This window comes from Mastomys coucha, unplaced genomic scaffold, assembly GCF_008632895.1.
Source record: "Mastomys coucha isolate ucsf_1 unplaced genomic scaffold, UCSF_Mcou_1 pScaffold1, whole genome shotgun sequence".
In the NCBI taxonomy this organism is placed as follows: domain Eukaryota; kingdom Metazoa; phylum Chordata; class Mammalia; order Rodentia; family Muridae; genus Mastomys; species Mastomys coucha.
The window spans coordinates 22686335-22713827 of NW_022196891.1; the positions used below are offsets into that span (position 1 = coordinate 22686335).

Below are 27493 nucleotides of genomic sequence, written 5' to 3' on the forward strand. Positions count from 1 at the left end.
GGACGACAGAGCAGCCTCCTTCTGTGGTTGTTGGGCTTGTGAACGCTGCAGTATCTTTTGGCTTTCCATGTCTCTAAAATGTTTTTCAACTATTTTGCGTACATGGCTCAGTGCACTCCCCTCTTTGCCTTTATAATTTTCCACTTGATATGGGGGTGTAATAACAACTTCTTCCATGACTACAATGTTTTTTTTTTTTCTTGCCATTTACAGTCTTTAATGGTCTTGTGAATGGTCTGGAAGAGCTGTTGGCCCTCCAGGGAGACACCAGCGCTGATTGCATAGGCCTGGCTCAGCTTCTCCTCCTTCTCCATCCGTGCTTTGCTGGCGAGCTTACTAACATTGAGTGAAGCTAGGGGAGGAGGGGTTTCTGTTCGATCATTAATTATTTCCACTTCTGAAACATACTGTAAGTTTATAAGCAAGATGTCTGCACGGTTGGGCTTTCCACTAGAAGAGGGACATTTTAGAGCCAGCATTTTGGACTGGGAGTTGAAGGCTACCACCTCGCCCTGCAGCCGCTGTTCCTGGCACGTCCTGCACCTGGATCCCAATGCTGAAGTACTCGCCCCGGAGGAGCCGCCATCTTGGGAGAGCATGCTCTGTTCTTGACTAGAGATTCTGTGACTAGCCTGAGTTCCTGCCTTGACTAAAATGTTCTCAATGATGGAGTGGTAACTGGAAATTTTAAGCCAAATACACCCTTTCCTATGAGACAGGGTCCTTTATCACAGTAACAGAAATGAAACTATGTCACTATCAAACCATAGATATGAGCTGAAAGAAAAAATCAAAACAAAGAATATCCATGATAATCAAGCAAAATCAAAAATTCCAGGACTATGTCTTTTCAGATCAACAATAACCTGTATGTGCCAAAATGGAGCTTATTCTCCAAATAAAATATACAGACTGGCAGACTGGATTAAGACAAAAAAGAAGAAAAACAAAACTATGAAAATGATTTTCTAAGCAAGTGGAAACCCGGATTAGTAGTAATCAACCTAATTCCATCAGATTTTCTGATAAATGAGCGAGGATAAGATGTCTGTCACTACACAGTCAAAGAGCAGTCACTTCACCAAGAAAATGCAGTGGTGTATTGGTGGGGGCTAACAGCAGAACACTCAACTGTATGTACTCTAATGCACAGGAATAGAATAGGTTACTGTAGTCCTCATGGGGTAGAGTGCAGCCATCTCCTCATTCCCTTTCTTGTTGCTGTGATTAAAATATCCCAGCTCCCCCCCCCAAATAAATTTAGGAAAAAAAGGTTTACTTGGCTAATAATAATAATAACTTATAGATCACAATGGCGGAGAAGTCACAGCCGTAGGAACTTGCAGCAACTGGACATATCTCATCAACCAGAGTCAAGATCCACACACATTCATGCAATGAATGATTGCCTCTCTTTAGGGCCCTTCTCCACCTACACAATCCTACATTCCACCTAGGGAATGCCCCCCTCCCCAACAGTGAGTGGGATTTCACACACACACACACACACACACACACACACACACACACAAATAATAAATATTTTTACATCCCACAAATAAAAACTATACTAATTTTCCAAATTGTCCTCCTGGCCCACATCTAGGCATATGTACAAGGAAAATGAAGATGGCGCATGACAAAGGTGCCTGCATACCCATGTGCATTACCATTGCAGGGAGAAGGAATCGCTGTATCTGTTAGTTGAATAGATAAAGAAAGTGTGTGATAGAATCCACCGTGGAGGCCTATGCAGTCTGAGAGCAGAATGCATTCCTCTCATCTGAAGCAAGTGGATAAAATTAGAGGGGCAGTATGTGAAGCGAAACAAGCCAGGCTCACAAGATACATGTTCCCTGTTCTCTCTTACCTGTGAATCTGAAGTATGCTGATTAGAAGGTATGACAGTGAAGAACGGAGGCTGTGACAGGTGTGCAGGGAGGGAGGACAGTAGATAGAGGGAAGCTGTGGAGTTGCTAAGTGACAGTTTTAAGCCAGGGAATAACGTTACCAGAGAGAGAACTGGGCAGGATAGAATCAGATATGGAAAAATAGGGAGATAAAGGAGGTGAGAGAGAAGCAAGAAGATGGAAGGAGAGTGAGAGAAAGGGAGGCCAGCTAGTTTGCCTGTGTGGCATGCCAGAATTGAAGCAATAGGAGATGGTGCTGCCATCAGACCCTGGAGGTGGTGCTGCCATCAGACCCCACGGATAACTGCTTCCCACTCCCATTGACTACAGGTGCGACATTCGCATTTCTAAAAATTCATTTTTATAAGTTTTAATTAAACTAAAATGAGTAGTAGGCAGGGTCAGGACACACACAAAATCGTTATCATTTAGTTTTTACATTTTAAATTATGAAACTATTATGTCCTTTGGAGAGCAATATTACACTGTGAAGAAAATTCTGACGAGCTTCCCCCTTCATTCAGTGATGTGCAAAAAACGACCTTTAAAAACACTTAACCATTTGACTTTTGATCTCAAGCCTTCTCCTGATGGCTTAATTTATTAAATCCAAACACATTTTGACATTATGAATTAGGAACAATGAGTGGCCAGGACACTATAATTAGGAGTCAGGGCTGAGAAGTCTGTAGGACAGATAATGACAAGTGTCCCAATGACTACAACACAGTTTATTGAAAATGTTTATTGAGTCTTAGTCATGCATGAGCAACAGAACCACCACTCAAGAATTAAGACTGAATTAGCAAAGAGAAAATTACAACCACTCTGATTTCTCTGTGCATGGAGAATAGCCTTCCTTATTCGCAAATATGCTTCTATCATGAATGGAGTGGAAGCCAGGACGCTAGGCGAGGGAGAAGGGGCAGAGGCCCTTACACACCTGCTGTTAAGAAATAAGCTGAAGAGCTATGCCTGCTGGAGGGCCTGTTGGCATCTGGGACATTCATTCTGATTGCCAACTTGGTGGGTTGTACAATCCCCTCGGAGACAAAACACTGAACATGTTTGTGAAGGAGTATCTGTATTGTTCTAATTAACTAGGGAAGAGCCACCATGAATGGTTACAGCATTGTTCTCTATACTGGGGTTCTGGACTGAGCAAAACGTAGAAAGTGAGTTGAGCACCAGCATTTATCTCTCTGCTTCTTGGCTATGTGTGTGATGTTAACTATGGGCCAACACAAACCTTCCCCCTTCAGTTGCTTCATGTTGGGTATGTCATAGAAATGAGGAAAAGTACGTCATACGGTGCTGGTCTCTACAAAGTGACTAAAGTGCCAAGCAGAGTTCACAGTACTACTCCTGAGAAGAGACTAAAATGAGATTTCGTTTAGAAAAATGTCTCAAAACAAAAGTATACATGTGTTTTGCTCAGCTCACAGGGCTCAAGTAATACTGAGTCATAGATGTGGTCAACTGACATGGCCTCTCCCGGGCTTGTGTCATATTTGTATGTAATACATATCCAACAAGAACAAACTGATGTATGACTTATGCACACTAGCTATGTATTGACCTTCTAGTAGAAGACAACAGAGAAACCAAAACTCAGTGACCCATTGCAGCAAGCTAAACATTCAGCTATAGAGTAGCAAGATGACATATCACTGGCAAGTTCTTACCCAGTCAATAAAAGGAGAGCTATGTATTCAGGTATGCATGATTGCAGTGAATTCTTATGATGAAATATTAAAATTATGAAGTATGAAAATTCTTATTTGGGTACCTGTACCTATTCTCATGCATGCTACTTGCTTATGGGTTAAGAAAAAGACACAAACAGCAACAGGTATAACACAGAATGAAGTCTCTCTGCTAATACTGCGGTTTAATGGAGAGGGCAAGATGGGGGACTATTTTTCATTTCTTTCTTATTTTATTAACTTGATAATTATATTATAAATTATACCCACAATTATATTAATTTTATGCTGATACATATATTTATAATTAAAAGAAACATTAATTTAACATTACCTTTATATAGTAAATATGAAATTTAAAATGCTTTTCTCCTCCACTCACTAGTTTAAATGCCACATAAAAGTAACAGTAAAAATATGCTGAAATCAGCTTGTCAAGTGTGATTGCTAAGAATTAATTTCAACTTGACAGGATCAGAATAACTCAAGAGATAAACCCCTGGGAAAGTCTGTAAGAGAGTTTCTAGACTAGGTTACACAAGGAAGAAAGACTCGGTCTGTTTCCCTTACTTCTCTGTTGCCATGAAGAAGCAACATGGACAAAACATTAAATTTGGGGCTTATGGTTCCCGAGCATACCAGAGCCCATGGTCATCATGATGGGCTGTATGGCAGCAGGCAAGCATGCATGCCAGTGGAGCAGAGGCTGAGAGCTTGTACCTTATCCACAGTACATGGAAGAGGGGGCAGCGCAAGCACCAACTGGATGCCATGGGCTTCCAAAGCTTAAAGCCTACCTTCAATGACACACCTTCTCTGAACACACCCCCACAGCTCCTCCATTATAGCATACCTCCCAATTCTTTCCCAACAATTCCACCAACTACAAACTAAGCCTTCAAAATTATGAGCCTATGATCACACTCAAAAATCCACATACCCTGAATGTGGACAGCACTTTCCTATGGACTGGGTTGCTCATGAACTGATTAAAAAAAAAGAATGAGTGAACTGAGCATGAGTATTCAACTCTCTCTGCTTCTCTGTTGGGCATAGACCTACTATGCCCAGATGCCTCATGGTATAAGATATCATTGTATAAGTGGCCACTCTTTCCCATTGTATGGGACTGCATCCCTTGAACTGTGAGCCAAAAAGACCTTTCCCTCCTTAAGCTGCCTTTGTCAGAGGTTTTCTCACAGCAACTAAAATAGTTAACCTACACAGACAGATGGTTGGTATTGAGAATAGAAAAATAGATATTGGTCAGACTACTATATAGATAGATTGATGATAGAGACATGGGAGACAGATGATAGGTAAATGATAGCTATGAGAGAGACCAACGGAAAGTTAGCTGACAGGAGCTATTACTGTCCAATATCAGGTCATTCAAATGGTCTGGGATCACTCACTACTGTTCTGAGCTGTATCACCTTCCTCTTTTAGCCAAATGTATTTGAGCATTTTATAAGATATTACATAGGGGGAGAATCTGAATTTAGCAGCAATTACTTATTATTTCTTCAGTAGGTGTTATGTGTTGGCTATTTAAGTATTCACCTTACATATATTCATTCACTCAGTCACATTCAACAATCTGAACATCTGTGGTATTTAAACTTCTAAAAATACTTATTTATACTTTTCTGTGTGTATAAGTATGTTCCTGTACATGTTTACACATGTCACATGCACACCTAGGCCAGAAGAATCAGTTAGATATCTAGTAGCTGAAGTTGCCACCCAGCATGGGTGCTGGGAGAGATGAGCCATCTCTCAAGCCTGTAAAACTGGCCTTGATAAATGAATATTAGATAATCTGATAAAGAGTGGAAGAAGATGCGAATTAATAAAATTAGACATCAGAAGAGTTCCACTCTAACTTACTCCCCTGAGAGCCATAAGACCATAATAAGTTACTATGAACACAAACGCTCTGAAGAGCTGGATATCTAAGAAGAACTAAAAGAATCTCTAAAAGCATATGACCTACCAAAATTAAACCCTGAAGATACAAACAGACCATTGCAATCACTGGGACTGAACCTGCTATTAAAAGCCTCTCCTTGAAGAAAAGCCCAAGAAGAGTCGTCTCTACTAAATTTTATCAAACTTTTAAGGAAGATCTCATATTATTTTTTTTGACCCTGCTCCATAAAATAGAAAGTAAAGGAACACTATTACATTCATCCTAAGAAGCCAGTGACATCTTGATACCAAAGCTAGTTAAAGCCACTACAAAGAGAGGGAAGGAAGGGGGGGGAGAGAGAACTACAGAACAATTTCTTTGAGAAACAGATGTAGATGCAAAAATTCTTAACAAAATACTTAGAAACTGAATTCACGAACACATTTAAAAGACTAAGACCAAGGTAGGCTTCATCCCAGAAAGACGACAGGGTTGGTTGAACATACATAAATAAAAATGCTAAAAACACTATAAATGTTACATACATATATACATAATATATGTATACACACAAACACACACATACACAAACCATACACTATACAAACTCAAGGACAGAAATCACATGATTATTGCAATTGATAATGAAAAGGCATTAGAAAAGTTCAACATGCCTTTGTGATAAAGTTCTGGAGACTTTATAAACAGATGCAAGTGCTAACTAGTGCTATGTCAACAATACAAGCTGAAGTCATCTGAGAGAAAGGAATCTCAATTGAGAAAATGATACCATGAGGTGGGGCTGTAGATATCTTCTTAATTAGTGATTAATGTGGGAGGCCCAAGCTCATGATGGGTGATACTATCCCTGAACTAGTCATCCTAGCTTCTGTAAGAAAGCAGGCAGAACAAGCCACAAGGAGCAAGCCAGTAAGTAGCACCCTCCATGGCCTCTGCATCAGCTCCTGCCTCCAGCCTCCTGCCTTGTTTGAGTTCCTGACTTTTTCAATGATGGACAGTGATGAGGAAACATAACCCAATTAGCCCTTTTCTCCCCAAGTTCTTTTGATCATGGTGTTTCATTTCATTATAGCCTATCTAGGACAATGGAACATACATCAAAATAAGAAAATGTATAATAAATCTATAGCAACATTATATTAAAATTAGAAAAACTGGGAACATTCCTTCTAAAATCAGGACTGGGACAAGGATGTGCACAATTCTCTGATTTCTTACTTGATATAGTGCTTGAAGTTTTAGTTACAGAAATTAGACAAGAGAAAGAAGCAAATGAGATAATAGTAAGAAAGAAGGTTGTAAAGCTATCTCAATTTGCAGATGATATGGTGTTTACTTATAAAGACACCATTGTCACTATTGAGTCTTCAAGGAAACTCTTGGGTCTAATAAAGACTTATAGTAAAAATGCAGAACACAAAAATCAGTGATTTTTTAAAAATCCAGTAGCCTTCATTTATACCAATAGTTTACTCTCTGAAAAAGAAATAGGAAAAATGTTCCATTCAAGGGAAATCCCCCCAAAATTAAATATTTAAGAATATATCTAACTACAGAACCAAGAAACATCTACAATGATAATTTCAAGGTGTTGAGAACAAATATTACAAAGACACTAGACAATGGAAAATAGACTATACTCTTAGATAGACAGAATTAATATTGTGAAAATGACAATACTACTAAATTAAACACATAATTAATGCTATATCTATCAAATCTCCCATGTCATATTTCACAGGTCTAGAAAATACAATACAAGAATTCACATGAAAACAAAGACCAGGGATAGTCAAAGCAATTAGGGTTAAGAACATGGCTCAAGGTATGACAACACTTGAGCTCAAACTATACTATAGAGCTATAGTGATGAGGACCGAGTAATATTGGCATAGAAATAGGATGACCAATGGAATAGAAGAGATAAACCAAAAGTAAAAAGGCAAAGCTATGTCCACTCGATTCTTAAAAAGAAAGGCAAAAACGTAGTCCACCAAGAAATGGTGTTGACAAACCTAGGTTTCTGCCTGAAGAATGTGAAATTGGATTTATATCTTTCATCTTATATAAAACACAGTTCAAAATAGATAAAAGATCTTAATTTAAAACGTGAAACTTTTAGAAGAATACACAAGGGATACCCTTCAAGATACTGTAATAGGCCAAGACTTTTTAACTTGAAAAGCAACAATCTAGACACCAACCCCAAGCACCAACAGATGGGACTACATGAGAGCAAAATGTTTCTGTAGAGCAAAGGAAATAACCCCCAGGACAGATAGCCCATGGGAGACAATCCTTACCAGCTACACTGTAGACAAGAGCATAATATCCAGAAGTAACAGAGAATTGCAGAAATTAAATATCAAGGGAATACCCAGGACACAATCCACAAACCACATGAAACCCAAGAAGAAGGAAGACCAAAGTATGGATACTTCTTAGAAAGGGGAACAAAATACCCAGGGAAGGATTTACAGAGACAAAGTGTGGAACAGAGACTGAAGGAAAGGCCATCCAGAGACTGCCTCACCTGGGGATCCATCCCATAAACAATTACCAAACCCAGACACTACTGTGGATGCCAACAAGTGATTGCTGACAGGAGCCTGATACAGCTGTCTCCTGAGAGGCTCTGACAGTGCCTGACAAACACAGAAGTGGATGCTCACAGCCATCTATTGGACTGAGCACAGAGTCCCTAATGAAGGAGCTAGAGGAAGGACTCAAGGAGCTGAAGGGGTTTGTAGCCCCATAGGAGGAACCACAATATGAACTAACCAGTACATCCAGAGCTTGCAGGAACTAAACCACCAGCCAAAGAGTACACATGGTGGGACTCATGGCTCCAGCTGCATATGTAGCAGAGGATGGCCTAGTTGGACATCAATGGGAAAAGAGGCCCTTGGTCCTGTGAAGGCTCTCTGCCCCAGTGTAGGGGAATGCCAGGGCCAGGAAGCAGGAGAGGGTGGGCTGGTGGTCAGGAAGGTGAGGGTGGTGAGGAGGGAGGGAGGGAATTGGGGGGAGGTTTGGAGGGGAAACCAGGAAAGAGGAGAACATTTCAAATGTAAATAAAGAAAATATCCAATAAAAATTAATATAAAAAAAAAAGAAAGTAGCCTCTATCCAACAATTGGATAAATGGACTTAAAATAGTTTTCAAAACAAAAACAAACAAGCAAAAAAGGGAAACTAACAAAACAAACACTTTTCTTAGGTGACCCTTCTTAGTGCCCAGAGTATACACTATCTGGTGTTCTGAATAAAGTTGGCTACTGTGTGAGACTTTAGTCTACTTCATTTTTCGGTCTTGTTCTTCCAGGTTCATGCTGTCAACCAGAGCAGTAAACAAGTGGTGCTGTGATTCAGAGCCCTACAGTGAGCTCTGAGATCAGAGAGTGGGCACCCTCCCAGAAGCAGGTGAATGAGCATACGGGGGGGGGGTGTGGGGGTAGAAACCAGGGAAAGCTTTGCCTCATGTTGAGGTTGTGCATCATGTTTGTCCCAAAGGAAGAAGGAGCACAAGTGTTATCCATAGCTTTTAGAAAGGGACTTTAGGTGAAGAAGCAGTGGATAGATTCTGCAAGAATTTTGGAAAGGCATATAATTAAGGGGGAAGATCCCTGTTTGATTTTTATTAGTTATTAGGGCATTGATTTGAACTGTTATTAAAATACTTAAGGAAGGTAAGTATGATAAGAATCATGATGAAGAGATGGCTAATTCCTTGAATAAATATAAACTAGGAAGTCAAACCTTAAAGTTAGTAAAAGAGAAAAAAAAACTGAGATTTTTTCCTATCCAGGAAAAATCAAAAGTAAAAATTGTGCCACGTATGTTGGTGACAGTTCCCTCAGCTCCCTTCTGGAGCATCCTTTCGATCCTCCATTGTCTTAAAATGACCCCAAAACATGGGGTGGGGAGCTTGATAATAATCCATCTACTTTTAAGTTCCCTGCAATTCCCAATGAGGGTTTAGCAGACCCTATGAAAAAGGTAACTTTATGCACTAACCAATAGTGTATTTAAAACTCTAGAAGGAGAGGTGGCATTGGACAGTCTGCGTATCTCAATAGGCAAAGGAAAGAACTGTAGCTCTTCGAATCAAGTGGATCCTTAGCTGCCTTTAAAATTAGTTATTTCCCCCAACTAAAGTATCTCCTCTAGGCATTATAGCACAAGAGGTTAAACCTTTGGGATGGATCTATTTACACAATATGGTTCCTAAAATGACAGTTGCTTACCTTACTCTTCTTGCTCCATTAGTAAATCAGGGGAAGAACCGATGTCAACAATTATACGCACTTGATCATTGCTATTATATTAACCTATTCTAACTGTCAAAATTTTAAGAGCATTATGGAACTCTATTGATTTTCAAATTTCACTTGCAGATTACCAAAGAAGGATGAAAAATCATTATCCAGCTGGTAAGCTATGGTATTTTCTCACCGAAATTATCTGACCTTCTCCTAGTCCACAGGCAGATATATTTTTATTGATGGTTCATCTAAGGGTATGAGAGAGATTTATGGGACAGATAGTCATCAACCTATTAATACTTTCTCCCCTCAGCCAAACAGGTGGAACTGGCTGTTTTGATTTGTCTATCATGGCTAATTCATAAACCCCTAAATATCTGCTCGGATTCTGCTTATGTTGTAGGATTATTTCCATCCATACTCATGCCCACTCTAACCTCCCTGGTTTTATTGCAGAAGGCAATAAGCAAGCAGATGCATCAACTTGCCTATTTTTACTTCCCCAGAAGAAATTTGGGGAGGGGTATGCATCTGTTACTGCAGATGGATCTACTGAAACAGTATGGAGTCCACTTCAGTTCCTCTGGCCCCAGGCCATCAAGGACTAGTGCAGAGTGTGAGGAGACAGAGGAAGCCACCAAAAAGACAGCAAAGCTCTATTTGGAGGGCATAAGGAAGTGCCATCAATACCATCAGAAGTCAAGGTTGCCTACCTGGGGCCAAGTCAATACCTTATGCACCTGGGAGAAGGTACTTTACGAATGACTCCGTTTATGACTGGGCCTTGTAATAGACTTGCTCATCTAAAGAAGTGGCTGTGTTGAGTTTTCCTTGGGATTTAAGTCACTTACTATTTGCATAGGATGTCATAAAATTTGTATTTCTATTAGAAGGCAAATATGGGTTTATGTTTTACCGGATACCAGAACCACACTGATCATAAGAGTCTCTTTTCCAACTATTCTTCAGATTTTTCTGATCAATGTAATAATTTAACCAACAGTACTGGACATAGTTTGGATCTCTGTTGGTGGCAGAGTATTAAACAGAACGCTTTCACTGTTATAATACAATTTGCTCGCTTATAGGAAAGTCATACATCACAGGACAATTAGGTTAATCGACAACATCTCAGATCAAAGTGGACTCTGGATATCCTGATATTAAAAATTAAAAAAAGATGTGGATGGGGGGAGATGGCAGCACTCCGTCCAAGAGTGGAGTCCTGTGAGGATTCTGAGTGCTTCTGAGAAAAGTCCAGGAAAACAAGGCAAAAGTCCTGTGACCTCAGTTTCTTTAAAACACAGAATTGCTCTTGAGATGTGTTTTAAGTGTTCTCTCAAAGTGCAGTGGAGAGAAGAAAATGTACTTCAGTTCTTGTTATTTACATTTATAAGTGGGGAAAAAACATGTTTTTGCCATGTGTGGCTTATCATTGTGACTGGACACTTTACTTGGGTGACTTTTCTTAACCCTCAGAGTATAAATTGTCTGATGCTCTGAATAAAGTTTAGGCCTCACCCTCCTAGATTCCTAAAACCAATTAGAACATTGAGCTGCTGAAGATAGGGCCCAATCAGCAAAGTGCTTGCCATGTTAGCATGACACCCCGAGTTTGGATCCTTAGCACTCATAAAATATGTACTATTAAGAAGTATGTGTCTGTAATCCCAAGGCTGAGAAGGCAGATGAGCACATCCTAGGAAGGTAGGTGCATACTTGGTGGTGGATGGCCAGACAGTTCAGCCAAGTTTATGAGCTCCGAGTTCATCAAGAGATTCTATCTCAAAGAATTACAGTAGAGAGCGACTGAAGAAGACACATCTAGTCTCTATATAAATGTGTGTACACCTACATATGCACTTAATCAAGCTTATACACACACACACACACACACACAGAGAGAGAGAGAGAGAGAGAGAGAGAGAGAGAGAGAGAGAGAGAGAGAGAGAGAGAGATACACATATGTACAAGTTTTGCATTTCATGGTAATTGTTGGTATCTACTGTGTCTATTGTGTATTCCTGATTTAAAACATAAGATTTAATTTCCTGAGATTTGGTCATATATAGATGTGAAGATTCTGAACATGAAGATCATGGTTTATTTTATAATCTGGACAGGAAGCCACAATTGAAGCAATCTGGGCAAAGCTTGATTACAATAATTCATTATAGTAATCAACCAATCAAACTTCATTTCCAGTAGCTGACGAGAATAGTCAGTTATGCTGCTACGATCATGGAAAAGCCCAGAGCTCAGTGTTGCCTATGGCATTTGTTAGCAGAGTTTGCCAGGTAAAACCAGTCATGAATCCTACAAATTCCTAGATGTCTTTCCTTTCCAGGGATGGATGGAAAGGTGAATAGAGAAATAAAGAAAAAGAGGGAGTGAGATGGAGAGGATATGAATGAGAAAGCATTTGAATTTGTATATGTGTGTGTGTATGTATGTGTGTGTGAATCTCCTCTCTGTCTCAGTCTCTCTGTCTCTGTCTTGGTCTCTCTGTCTGTCTCTGTCTCTCTGTCTGTCTCTCTGTCTCTCTCTCTCTCCTTCCCTCCCTCCTTCCCTTTGTGTGTGTATGTGTGTGTAGATCAGGTGTCAACACTGGTACTGTTCATTGTGATCCTGAGAGAAGGCCTTCCACAGTGCATGGCATTTACTAAGCAGGATAAGCTGTCTAGCCAGTGAGCACCAGGATTCTGCCTGTCTCTGCCTCCCCAGCACAGGCATCCAGGCCCTCACTTCCTAGAAATTGAATCCCGGCCTTCATCTTTGCAAAGCAAGTGCTCCAGGGATGAAGCCATTTTCTCAGGCTCATAGGTCCCTTTTCAGCTCTCACAAGCAGAGAAGCACATGGTTCCTCTCTACCAGTGGGAACCACTTAGACACTACCTATGTCTGCTTAGAGACACAGTTGGTGATGGTTTGGCATCACACATCTAAGTTCAGATCTGAGCCTGCCCAACTTAGATATAAAGTGTAAGGACATCCTGAAAGAACTAAATTCATAGTATTAAATTATCAAGAAGTGATTAACTGTATAGTATATCACCAGATTCCTTGAGATATATTCTCAATTTAAAGTCTTCTTGCCAATTGATCAAGTTTACCAAACTCTTCAGTTGTTCTTCCTGAGAGTTACAAATCCCTCACATTTCCCCTTATCTTCTAATTTAAGACTTTAGCACTAGTGAAATATCTTTCATATTTTAATATTAGGTTAAGGCAGAATCATCATAATATCTTATGGGAAATGCTGCCTGTGATTGGATATCAGTTGGAATACCATCTCTTTTCACATACTTCATAGAAAGAAAAATATAAAAGGTAAAAATGTGCCAATTGTAACTTTAAGGCTCGTAAATCATTAAAGATAATAAGGATATTTCTATATTGTGTGGAGGTGCAATCACACAGATATGCAGAGTTGGAGACATTTTACAGACCATGGGCAAAATCCCCCTGTGTACCAGAGAAGAAAATGAGCTCAGAAATGTAGCTTCCTGCCAGTGAACTTCATTTAGCTGTAGAGACAATGGTATGATGTTTCTCGTTTTCTAATTGGAAGAGTTATCTTTTCACCATACGTTCAGGTGACAGAGAACAGGGTAGAAAACATAACTATTGGGTTGCTAAGCAACTGACTCAGGGTCCAGAAGGCTCTGAGAACCTGATGGGATGGATAAGGATGGAATCTATTCTGTTAGGTACAGCTTATCCCAAGTCAATATGCTGCCCTGCCCTTGAGTGGAACATCACTATCAACAGTATGGGGAGAGCACATGATACTTATATGTGACAGTAAGGTGGCTGCGGTTAGGGACTGGAATATGTAGAATAGTGGAGTATATGGTCATACATCCAGTCAGTTTCATGTCCTGTATGGCATAGGGGCAGAGGGGATAATAGGGTGAAATTTCGTTGAGCTCTTCTTGGTGCAGGTAGACAATTATGTTTGGCCAATTGCCACACTGAGGAGCTTAGGGCAAAATGAGATGAATCAGGGTGGTGAATGGTGGCGACTTGTGTCCTGCCATGTGACAGCAGACGCTGGTTATTTAAAGCAATGGGGCATAATCATGGAGAGTAGGGAGAGTCTACCTGAGAGAGAGAGGCATAGAATTGCTCAGTGTGACTTCAGAGACAGAGGAAGCACTCGTGGGGAAAAGTGGTAAGAGGCAGACTTCCAGCAACATAGGAATAGTCTGAAAGCAGTTCATATTATATTGGGTCCCTTGCTGTTAGAGGCTGAAAATTCTAACAACTCATGGTTGGGTACATTATGATACCCAACAAGTTCTAGCTTGGACATCCAGGGTAGCCTGACCAAGCTGGTCAGCTCAGCTTAGCTGGTTAGAGAAGGTTCTAACTCAGGCTGTCTACTAAGCCTTCTACCCCTCCACCATACTGCTATGGGCTACTGGGGGAAGCAGGCAATTTCCTGTTGCTGGGAGCTGGCCAGGAGTTGGAACTGGCTTTCATTTCCTTAATGATGAAGGAAGCAAAAGCTTCTCTTCTTTGCCTTGGGAGAGACATATTTTAACACGTGTAGCTAGCTACACTTGTACTATAAGTCAAGACAATATAGGACAGTGGTGAAGGGTAGACATTATCCAGGCAGCACAGGTGAGTTCTGGAGCAATATAGCACACTGGTTGCTGGGCTGCTCTCTGGGCTGTTTGTTCTGAATACAGTGAGAACATCTTTGTGTTCTGGTGTGTTTGAAATGTCAACTTGACCCAATGTAGAATCATCTGAGAAGGGAATAAAAATGAGGGACTATCAGCCTGTCTAGTGGCCATGTCTGTGAGTGGCTGTCCTGATTATCTTAATTTTGGTTGGATGATGTAGCCTATGGAAGGTGTCACTTCCAACTGTAAGAATGGAACAAGTGAGTTGAGTACTGACATTCATGCATTCATTCGCTCTCTGCTCCTGACTGTGTCTAGCTGTCTCTAGTTCTCATCACCCCGACTTGTCTTCAATATCAGAGTGTAACTCACAATTTTAAATTTCCCTTCCCTTAAGGTTGCCTTTGTCAGGAGCAGGAAATGAGACAAGAATATTTGGGTTCAGCAAGCAAGGGAAAGACCTCCAAGAACAAGGAGGATTGGGAGCCTCCATCATCCTGGGTCTCTGGGACTGCCTAGAATATCCCCCATCGTGCAGGTGACTTTAGCTGAACTCCCCAACAGTGGGGATACGGACCCTGAAGAGACTACCTCCAGTAGCCATATGGGACCCTCAGTGGAAGAATGAGAACACTAACCCATCTACAAAACTTTTGACCCAAAATTGCAGGGACACAGATGAAGCAGATACTGAAGGAATGGCCAATCAGTGACCAGCCCATGTTGAGATCCATCCCACGGGCAGGCATCAATCCCTCAGAGTATGACTGATGTTAGGTTGTGCTTGCAGACAGGAGTCTGGCCTAGCAGCCCTCTGAGAGGCTCTACCTAGCAGCTGACTATGACAGATGAAGATACCCACAGACAAACATTGGACAGAAGTCGGGGGAACCCTATGGAAGAGTTAGGGGAAGGATTGCCAGCCCTTAAGAAGATCACAACCACACAGGAAGACTAACAGTGTCCACTAATCTAGATCCCTGGGAGATCCCAGAGACTGAGTCACCAACCAAAGAGCATACACAGGCTGCCCCGAGATCCTCAGCACATATGCCATAGAGGGCTGTCATGTCTGGCATCATTGGGGGAGGATGAGCTGAATCCTGCAGAGACCTGATGCACTAGGGTGGTGGGATACTGGGGAGGGGGTGCTGTATTCTTAGAGGTAAAAGTGAGAGGAGAGAGGGAGAGGCATTCTGTGAGGGGAACTGAGAGAAGGGCAACATCTGGGATGTCAATTAATCAATTAATCAATCATAAAAAAAGGAGTCGCTTCTAGCTGGCTAATGGGTTTGGTTCTCAGGGAATGAGGTAAGAGGGGGGAGGACTCTAAGAGCTATGTGGCCAAACACCTGAGGAATCCGGATGCTAGAACAAGGCTGGCTGACCAGTTTCCCTGGAGTTTACATTAAAGCAGGAAATGCTGGTGGTAGTAAGGACTAATGTTCAGCGTGAGGATAAGGTGGAAAGTGTAAGGGGTGGCCATGAGCACGGGTGGGGGATTTTAAAGCTCTTTAACTTGGAAGAATGACAGGACAGCCAAGCAGTAACAGCAGCAGCAGCAGCAGCAGCAACAACAACAACAACAACAGCACACACACACACACACATGCACACACAATTCTTGGTACTGTGATTTGAATACGAAATTTCTCCTGAAAGCTTACATGTTTAAACACTTGGACCCTAGATTTTGACACTGTCTGGGATGGCTGCAGACTCTTTAGGAGGTGAAGTCTCACTGGAGGAAGTTAGCCATGGAGGATAGGACTTGGAAGTTTTATAGCCTGGCCATGCTTCCTATCTGTCCTGTTTGCTAACTCCGCATGAGCGTCCAGCTTCCTGCTCTTGATGCCAGCTTCCCCATGAACAGCATGGACTGGATCTCCTTGAGTTATCAGCCAAAACAAACACTTCCTGCCTTCCTTGGATGATGGCACAGATTTTTGTCACAGGGACAAGAAGAATATTAAGATTCTCGGTGACCAATGGCATCCGAAGAAGTAAATTCATTGCCTAGATGTCCCAAGAAGCAGTCAGAATCCACAGTGGCTAGGATGCATTCTTACGGAACATTTTCCCTTCATGCAGAAGGAAAAGGGTCCTTTCCATTTTGCTACTCAGCTTCAGAGGGAAGTAGAACTCCTCTTTACTGGAATATGCCCCACTTTGTGTGTGTGTGTGTGTGTGTGTGTGTGTGTGTGTGTGCGTGTGCGTGCGCACGCGCACGCGCACGCGCCTGTGTGTTTAAATATTTTTACTTAATGCAGTCATAAAGTGCTACTAAGTAACCTCAAAGTTAGTGATGGGACCAGTGTTCCACAGGCTCAGACTCCATTCTTGGATGTGTCCCACTGTCACAGAATGTGAGAAATTTCTAAGAACCTAACAAGTGAACTGCTTAAAAGGCTGCATGTCTTTTCTTGCATGGCTAACGTGTAGGTGAAAGTCCCATTTGCCTTCATAAGGAGGTTCTTCTGAAATTCCTGAGTAGAAGAGGAAACAATTTTTCTATCCAGAACTATGTCTAGGGTGAGCACCTGGATTTAGAAGAGACGTCTAGCGGTATGAAGAAGTTTTGCTGGTCTTTATAGTTCATGGTGACCCTATAGGATACAGGTGTCCTCAAAACATCAACATGCTCTCTAAGGATCAAAGCATGCCCAACATTTCAAAATTGCAACGTGAAGTTGTCATTTACAAAGGTTGCACTGAAAAAATTAGGCATCTGAGCTGTAAAAAAAAGGGGGAGGTAAAAAACTCGTGATATATTTTAAATGACTTTACAATTGTGTGTTGGGCTGAAACAACTCTAAACTTGATATTAACTCTAAACCTAATGCTAACTCTGAATAGAATCCTAAACCTAATATGAACTTTAACACTAATTTGAATCTTAATTCCAATATGAATCCTAACCCTAAACCTGACCCTAACCCTATTCTTAACATTAATCTCAATCTCATAATCCGGGTGCTAATGGAACCCTAGGCCTAGTATTAACCCCAACCCTGATGTTACCGCAGCTCTCAGCCTCGCACCCACTCAATCTGAATGCTAACCCTGGCATCTACAGACTAAGCTCGCTGCTTTTTCACTTCTCCAGCGAGCCTCTAATTTTTCTACCAAATAGCCAATGAATAAATGAAAACGTAACAAGAAATGGAGGCAGTAACTCTATTTCATGAAACTTTTATGACCCTCACAGGTTCATATCTGAAGCTGAATTACTATAAGATTTATTTTTGAGAAATGGGAGTTATGAAATACTTAATCTAAATGAATGAAGCTAATTAAATGGTGTTTTCTACTTATACAATAAAAATATTTTTATTATAGTGGATTATGTATGGTTATTTTATGCAAGTATATAATGGACTTTTAGCATATTCTATTACTTTTATCCAGAGGGTAAGAGTTGACTTAAACAGTTTCTTATTTATCATATGGTGGCTGTGAATTCAAATACAGATGTCAATTCTGTAGTTGATGTGATTTACAAATCAAATAAGAAAGACACAAAGATTACGAACGTCCAAGTTGTGAATATTGGAAGTTGTTTGAAAAAATTCTTATCTTGGGTTCTTAAAAGAAATATTATGGAGAGAGACAGAGAGACAGAGAGAGAGAGAATGAGAATGAATGGCAATATCATTTAGCCACATCAGGAAATAACAAGCCTTTTAGACATGTAGAAAGATTTCATAAGGCTTAGCTATGTCTCAGTGTTCATAGCAAGCTTCTAGTTCAAATTCATTTCTATACAAATGGTTATAGTTCAGTATGTGATCTTTAATTTCTGATCTTACACACATAACACTTGGAATTTTAGAGATATGGGGCATAAGAATGAAATCTTGAAGTCAATTTTTTATGTGGCTCAAAAATGTGCTTTGCAAGCAATTCCAAATAATATTCTGATTTTGTCACCCTCAATCTATCTAATTATCTATCTATCTACCTATCTATCTATCTATCTATCTATCTATCTATCTATCTATTTATCTATCTATCTATGCCACATATGATACATAAATATTAATATATTGTTATTAATTAATATATTGTTATTAAATCAAAAGAAGGGAACATGATGACACTATGGGCTTGGGATGTAGCTCAATTGGTAAATGTTCACCTGGCATTCAGGAGGCCCTGAGTTCATTCTCCAAAACTGCGTAAAACAGGCTCAAAAGAGCATGCCTAAATCCCTGCATTCCCTTGGGAAGCAGAGGCAGGAGATCACAAGTTCAATGTCTTCCTCACCATGAGGCTAGCCTGGTATACATGCAACCTAGTCTCAAAATAAATAAGTAATAAAACCACATAAAAATGTTAAAATAAAAAGAACGTATCTTATAGATTGGGTAATTGCCCAAAAGTCATCCAACAGCACTGCAGAGCAATGTCGATTTAAATATTAGATATGCTAATTTATGAGCTGATAGCAGCATGAATGCAAACCAGCAGCAGTGCCAAATAGGTGAATCTATGCCAGGCTTTGTTATTTCCCGGTTTATCAGTATTAATAATGAAGTCTAATTTTAAAATAAAATGATTCCCTCAGCAGATAAAACTGAATTCCCTACAGCCAAGGGAGGGAAAATAGATTAATTCTCTGACTGTTATCACAGTCTCTCATCCCTTCCACAGAGCCTCTCAACTTGTTTTTGGGGGCCTTCATATTCATAGGCTGCATCCAGTGCCTGGGAAACCTTGACAAATATTGGAAACATATTCAGAGAACTTCCATATTACAGGCATAGAGATGAAATTAAAACTTTTGTCCTTGCCTTCCAACAGCCCACACTGATGTAAGGACTAAACAAGACACTTGCTTTCCTAGGCACCAAATCCCAAACAAAGAAAATGAATTCAGCATATCCCCATTGGGGAGACTTTACTATAGGACACGGCTCAGCCTGTGTCTGCTATCACTTGCTTAGGATGCTCCTGCAATGTTGGGAAAATTGCTTTTTAATTCTTTAAGGGAAGATTATTCCATCATTTTTTCCCCCATGAAATTAGTCTTAGCCCTACACAGATACACTGCCAAACTTTCAATCGCCCTCTCTGGTGAGTGGGTGGGGCTTCCAGATTCTCCCTGAACTAACTTGTGGGTACCTTTGCGGGTGTTTCTCGAGTGAACCCCCTCCAGGGAATGTGAGGAGAGACAACTGGGAGAAAACTATGGCTCTCACTTAAAGTAGACATAATAATGACACTGGTGTCATTACAATGATGATATGGATTCCATAACAGTTGGTAGTTTGGATCTTTGTACCCATCCTCTGTCCACTTCTAGAGGAAATGTTGAAAGTGGGGCCTTGTGTACAGGTGGCTTCAAAGTCACCTAGCTACTGCAGGTTTGGAGAGGATTTTTCTCAGCTGGTTATGTACACAGAGCTGTTGGGAGGCGTTAACCAAAAGCCACGGAGCAGAGCTAAAAGGGGCTTTACCCACTGAGAGTGCAATTGCTTTAAGGGCGCCCTATAGCATGGCTCCTAGGGAGATGAAGGGTGACAGCACAGAGGCTGGGGCGGCATGCTGGGAAATGCTGCCTTTTGGGTTTGATATGACTATTGGATTCATGAGTACACACCAGCCATATGTTATGACATAATAGGGGAGGCATTGTTTAGGCCTAACCCCTTACTGAAGGGCTATGGGTAACTGATACCTGCTGGGGAGGGAGGACAGAGGGTTGGACTCCCATGTTCCAGTGCATGGCTCTATACATGAGTGTATACTGGCAACCCTAACTATACCCTGAGGATATAAAAGTAACAAAATAGCAAACAAATCACTTAGGAAGTTGGGTGATGTATATCTGAGGTATCATTGGGAGAGCTGAGAGAAGGGGATGGGAGATCACTAAAAACCCACAGGATACCCAGCTGGGGAAGCTAACTGCTTAACATTTCCACTAAATATGATCCCCCAGTATCATCCCCAGCTCTTCACTAGACTGTCTGCCATGGCCTCTCTTTATTCTCTTTCCCCATTGCAGATCCTAGTGGAACATCATGTTTTCTTCCCTCCTGTGGACCTCTCACTCTCTATCCTTCACTAGCCCATCCCCATTCTTAATTGTCAGCTTTCAACATCCAGAAAGACAGTTTACTTGCAACCCATCAATGGCCACACCTATCAGATTCCCAGAACAATTTCCTACAAGGCAACACACAGACACTACACTCCCATTAAGTATCAGAAATGGCAAAGAAACCAAGAGGGAAAAATGCCCACCCAACAAAGACAAGACCAGGCATCGCCTACAATTACAACCCGCCCAACCCTAGGTGCCTAGATAATAGTGTCAAAAACAGAATAAGAGCTAGGACGATGTGTCTCTACTAGAGCCATCAACCCTTCTAAAGCAGGCCCTGAGGACTGCAACATGGCAGATCAGAAGAAGAAGAGCTCAACATGGCTTTTATGAATCTGATAGAGTTCCTTAAAGAGGAAATGAATAAATCCCATAAAGAGATCCTAGGCAGAGAGTACAGGGAAGTAAATAAAAGAGTGCAAGATCTGAAAGTAGAAATTGAATCAATAAAGAAAACTCAAACTGAGCGAAATGTGGAAATGAAAAATTTAGGAACTTGAACAGGAACTTAAGAGGCAATACTCACTAACAGAACACAAGAGACAGAAGAGAGAATCTCAACCACTGAGGGACACCCTAGAAGAAATGGATACCTTGGTTAAAGAAATTGTTGCCGGGCTATGGTGGTGCACACCTTTAAATCCCAGCATTTGGGAGGCAGAGGGAGACAGATTTCTGAGTTCAAGGCCAGCCTGGTCTACAGAGTGAGTTCCAGGGTAGCCAAGGCTACATAGAGGAACCATGTCTCGAAAAACAAAACAAAACAAAACAAAACAAAACAAAAACAAAACAAAACAAAACAAAAACAAAAAAGCAAGCAAAGCAAAAAACAACAACAAAAAAAAACAAAAAAAGAAAGAGATTGTTAAATGTTAAATGTAAAGATCTCTTGGCACAAAACACTTAGGAAATTGGGGACATTATGAAAAGACCGAATTTAAGAATACAAAGTATAGGGCTGGAGAGATGGCTCAGCCGTTAGGCTAGGCTCACAACCAAAAATATAAGAATGCAAAGTATAGAGGAAGGAGAAGAAACCCAGGCACAAAAAAAAATATTTTCAACAAAATCATAAAAGAGTATTTCCTTAATATTAAGAAGGAGAAGATGAAAAGTATAAGAGGCATGCAGAACATCAAACAAACTGGACCAGAAAAGGAAGTCCTTTCTGCGTGTAATAATTAAAAATTAAACCTATAGAACAAAGAAAGAATATTAAAAGCTTCAAGGTGAAAAGAACAAATAACATGTAAGACCAAGTAAATGTAATATAGTTACATTTGATTTCTCAATCGAGACTCTAAAAGCCAGAAAGGTAGGACCAAATGTTCTACAGAATCTAAGAGACCACAGACGCCAACCAAGACTACTGTGCCCTGAAAAACTTTTTATCAAAGTAGAGAAAGTAAAACCAAATGTAAGCAACATCTTTCTACAAATCCAGCCCTGCAGAAAGCACTAGAATGAAACTCCATCCTAAAACAATTATTAACACCCAAGAAAACACAGAGAATGGATAACCCCAGCTCAGCAACTACAATAAAGTAACAGAAATCAACAGACACTGTTCACGTACATTTCTCAACATCAATGGTCCCGATTCTCCAAAAGGAAGACAGAGATTAACAGAATGGATGTTGAAAACAGGATCCATTCTTCTGCTGCATCTAAGAAATGCATCTTAAGATCAAAGATAGACATCACTTCAGAGTAAAAGGGGGGGAAAAGGATATTCGAAGCAAATGAACCTAAGAAGCAAGCTGGTGTAGCCTTTTGCTACCTAACAAAATAGACTTTTAATGAGAAGGGATAGGGAAGAACACAATATATTCATCAAATGAAAAATCTACCAAGAGGCCAATGTGATTCTTAATGTCTATGCCCCCAAACACAAGTACTCCCAGGTTCGTAAAAGATACACTAGGATAGCTCAAATCACATATTGCCCTCACAAAGTGATTCTGGGAGACTTCAATACCATAACCTTGCCATTAAATAGATTATCCAGACAAGGACTAAACATAAAAATGCTGAGGTTAACTGATGATATGAACCAAATGGTCCTAACAGACATTTACAGAACATTTCACACAAACAGAAAAGGATATACCTTCTTCTCAAAACTATATGGACCTTTCTCCAAAATTGACCATATATTCAGAGACAAAGCAAGTCTGAACAAATACAAGAAAACTGAAACAATGCTCGGCATCCTATTTGACCAACACCCATTAGAGCTGGGTATCAGCATCAACAGAAACAATAGAAAGTTTACAAACTCACGGGAACTAAACAACATCCTATTTGACCAACATCCATTAGAGTTGGATATCAGCATCAACAGAAACAATAGAAAGTTTACAAACTCGTGGGAACTAAACAACATCCTATTTGACCAACATCCATTAGAGTTGGATATCAGCATCAACAGAAACAATAGAAAGTTTACAAACTCATGGGAACTAAACAACTCACTACTGAATGAAAAACTGGTTCAGTCATAAATAATGAAATAACACAAAGATGGTCTAGAATTGAATGAAAATGAATATGCAACATACCTAAACTTATGGCACAAGGAAGGCAGTTCTAAGAGGAAAGCTAAGTGCCTACATTTAAGAAAAAATGAAGAGATCTCATAGCAGTAAGTAACAGCATACCTGAAAGGTCTAGGGGACAAAAGGAAGAAAAATGACAACCAAAAGAAGTGTACAACAAGAAATAATCAAACTCTGGGCTGAAATCAATAAAATAGGAAGAACAACAAAACCAATACACAGTGTTGTTTTTTAAGAGAATTAGTAAGATTGACAAATCTTTAAGTAAAAAGCACATGCTGGGTGGGGAGTTAGAAAAGTAAAGGGGGTTATCAACAAACACTGAGGAAATCCAGACAATCATAAGGGCATACTTTTAAAACCTGTATTCCACCAAACTGGAAATTTTCAAAGAAATGGATACTTTTCTCAATACATCCCACTTATTTAAACAGGTCTGTAACCCCTACTGAAATCAAGCAGACATTTAAAAAAATCAGGGGTATATGGTTTTAGTGCAGAATTATACCAGATTTAAAAGAAGAGTTAATGTCAATACTCATCAAATTATTCTGCAAGATAGAAAAGACCTCAACATAAAGCTAGATATACTGAACCTGACAGATGAGATATTGAACTCATTAACACAGAAAGAGACTTTCTGAACAGAAAACCATCAGCTAAGTCACTAAGGTCAATAATTAATAAATGGGACCTCCTGAAACAAACAAAAAATCTTCTGCTATGCAAAGGACACTATCAATAGCACAAAGCTACAGCCTACAGAATGGGAAAAGATTTTTCATAATTTCATATCCAATAAAGGGCTAATATTAAAAATATAAAGAACTCAAGAAACTAGATATCGAGAAAAGAAGTAGCCCAATTAATAATAAGGTACAGATCTAAACAAAATTCTCAAAATGTGAAACTTAAATAGCTAAGAAACTCTCAATGTTCAGTATGCTTAGCCATCAGGGAGATGCAAATCAAAATTACATTGAAATTTCATCTTATGAATCACTAAGATCAACAAAATAAATGACAGTTCATGCTGCCAAGGATGTGGTGGGAGTGAAAACTTGGACAGGCACTATGGAAATCTGTGTGGTAGTTCCTCAGGAAGACAGAAATCGATTTATCCTAAGACACAGCCCTGCCAATTTGGAGATATACCCAAAAGACATTTCACTACAGTGACACTTGCTGATCCATGTCCATTACTACTCTATTCATAATAGCCAGAAGTAGGAAATGGCCTAGATGTCCCTCAACAGGACAGTGGATAAAGAAATGTAAATGGTAAATTTATTCAGTGATGAATACATCACTGAATCATTAAAAAAAAAATCATGAAATTTGATGGTAAAGAGATGGAACTAGGAAAGAATTCTGAGTTAGGTAACACAGACCAAGACAGACAAATACAGTATGAGTCCTCTTACATTTGGATATCAGCTGTTATGTCAATGACAAACAAACTACAAGCTGTGGAGCCATGGAGGTTCGTTGTAGGGTAAGAGACCATGGGGAACAGATAGGTCTTGTTAGGAATGGAAACCAGAACACAAAGATATGAATTAAAGACTGGGAACCTGAGGATCAAGTGAGGAAAGTAGAGTGGGGGATGAGGGAAGGAATATGGGGAGAGACTGTTAAAATTCAGGGCCATTAGAAGTGTAGGATAGAATAATCTTCCTAAATTATATACAAATATGAAGGTGATCTAATGAAATCACCAAATAATGGAGGAGAGAAGTCTCATCTTGTAAACTCTTCCCACCAAATGAAACTTTCCGTACCAGGACTGGGTTACATCTAATTGTATTTGGAGCCAAGTGAATCCCCAAACAACCAAGACTGTTGGCATGACTCTAGGTTGCTCTCCACAATTTGACAGCAAGGCTCCATTGCCAAAGACAAATACCTACACAACTCAATGAACATGGAAAAGTTGAGCTGGTGCCTACAAAGAGGCTTCATATCTATATTCTAGCATCTTTGGTACAGGAAAGTTCTCTGCATGCTACCAAAAGAGAAACAGAAATACCAAACCAGCCATGAAATTTTTGATCTATAATGGTATTGTGCCTGTGAGGTATGCCAGGGCAATGGTGATGTGAAGCTTGTTAGAATAACAACATCTGATTTAACTTAATGCCTCCATAGAACCCATACATGACATTACTTAGATCACTAAGAGCCAGAGAATACACATCCCAGGGACCTAGAGTAAACTGACTCTTAACTGTGGAACCGTGCTATACTCATAGATCAGTGCCCTCTCAGCCACCATCAGAGAAGCTTCATCCTGCAGCAGATGGGAACAGATACAGAGACCCCAGCCAGACATTATGCAGAGAGCAAGAGGCCTTGGAAGTTCTGCCTAAATGGGCTACCTCCATTAAGTCAAGGAACCCTTCAGAAGAGCAGGTGGGGAGAGTTAGAGAGTCAGAGGGGATGGAGCCTTCTAAATCAACATGGTCAAAGCTCATATGAACTCACAGCCTGAGAGCATGCAAAGGACCTGCAGGGGTTTGCCCATGTGCTTTGTGTATAGATTTTACTGCTGGTTTAGCGATTTTATGGGACCCCTGAGTGAATGAAGGCATGGCTTACTGGTTCTGTGCTTTCTCTAGGGCTCTTTCCCTTCTGTCTGTCTGTCTTGTATGAGTCTGCAGTGATGATTTTGGTCTTATTTTACCCTATTACCCATTAGAAGCCTGTTTGTTTCCTAATGGGAGACAGAGATTGAGTGGATCCAGACCGGAAACCATAATCAGAATACATTATGTGAGAAAACTGATTTTCAGTAAAAGGGAAAAAAGGAAGGGAGAATGGGACGTCGTAGATATGATCATATCTCACTGCATTCTTACATGAAATTCTCAAGAGTAATGAAAAACCTTAAATTGTATTTAAAAACAAAATAGCAGGCAAGTAGGAAATAAAGAAAAAATTTAAAAGGGACCATATGTCCGTGTGTTCACTACACCTCTGTCTATAGAGTACAGCTTTCTAAAATTACTTTTCGAAGATCCTTCCTTTGAAATTGGGAGAGAGCTTAATTCGAGATCCACGTGTAATGATCAGATAAGCAATTAAAATATTTCTCCAGAACCATATTCTCTGTGAATATGCAATTGTGCATCTGGCTGCTATCAAATGGATTCAGTATTAATTGACTTATTATCCCGATTATATTCAACATAGGGTTATTAATTCTATTATAACAACCCAGGACCATAAAGTGCTGCTAACACTCTGTGATGAGCCCTGAGGCTCTTCCACCTTTTTAACGGGGCCCTTGGGAGCTGTTCTCAGGTACTGAGGGTGAGCAAGCCTATAAGTGGATCTAGCTCAAGAATTTACATTCATCTCATGGAATTCCTAGACCCTGCTTTTGGGGGGCTATAGAAGCCTGTTTGTCTTCTTAATACGGATATCTCATAAAATGAAACTGCAGGGGAAATTCTGTCTTTCTCCGGAACTGATTTTATCCTATGGCCAGAGAAGCCTCAGGAAATCATATGCTGTGTACCCGAGTTGCTTCTCATTTTAATCTGAACCTCCCCATCATCATTGAAGACAGTTTCCCCTAAATGGATTCATTATTGTTGGAAACTTTTCTGGGGTTTGTTGAGAGATTACCAAAACTAATTTGACTTTGGCTGTGGGCAAGTGAAACTTCAGGAAGAAAGAAACCTGCATAGCAACAATAAAGTCACAGGAAATGGTGCTCTTCGTATTTTTCTGAAAGATCTTATGGGTGTGACCACAAATCGGATGGAGGTGACTAAAAAGGCTTATCTCCCAGGGGGGAAGACCCAAACTCTCCGAACTGCTTCTCCCCCTTGATTTCCTCAGAGAGTTGCATGGTTCCTCTGTGTGGTTGAGATGGTAAACTTCCAAAACCACAGGGGCCTGTCCCAGGCTGGTCCTTCTCCAAAAGAGCCACTGTGTGAGCCGAGGACCTTTATGGAATGATGGCTGAACTCCAGAAATGCCGGCATCTGCATCCACAGCTGGACTACAAAAGCAGGATGCCCGTGTGCATGCTGGGAGCACTTCAACTACTACGTTAAATACACACGTCAAAACAAAGAAGAGGCCTGGGGCCCCCATGCTTGTAATCCCAGGGCTCAGGAGACTTCACTGGCCAGCTTGAGCTCCTTGTTGAGGGACTGACCCTTTCTGGAAAATAAGGCAGAGGACTGGCAGGATGGCTCAGTGCAAAGGCAATCATGGCCACGATTTGCCAATGTCTACAAGTTTCTACAAGTTCTTCGACCTCCATAGATGTGCAGAAGCACACATGTGCCCTTGCATCACCTACATGTAGACATATGTAGCAAATTTAAAATAATAAGAACAACAACCAGACCAGGTACTTGGGACGGAC

At 40.4% G+C, this 27493-nt stretch overlaps 1 protein-coding gene and 1 pseudogene across 9 annotated transcripts in view; both read right to left on the minus strand.

The window, feature by feature from the left end:
• The window catches only part of LOC116069337, a 14459-nt pseudogene extending 12969 nt beyond the window's left edge, over positions 1-1490 (minus strand).
• The window catches only part of Nckap5 (NCK associated protein 5), a 903226-nt gene that overhangs the window by 271772 nt on the left and 603961 nt on the right, over positions 1-27493 (minus strand). The gene's annotated exons all lie outside the window — the stretch shown is intronic.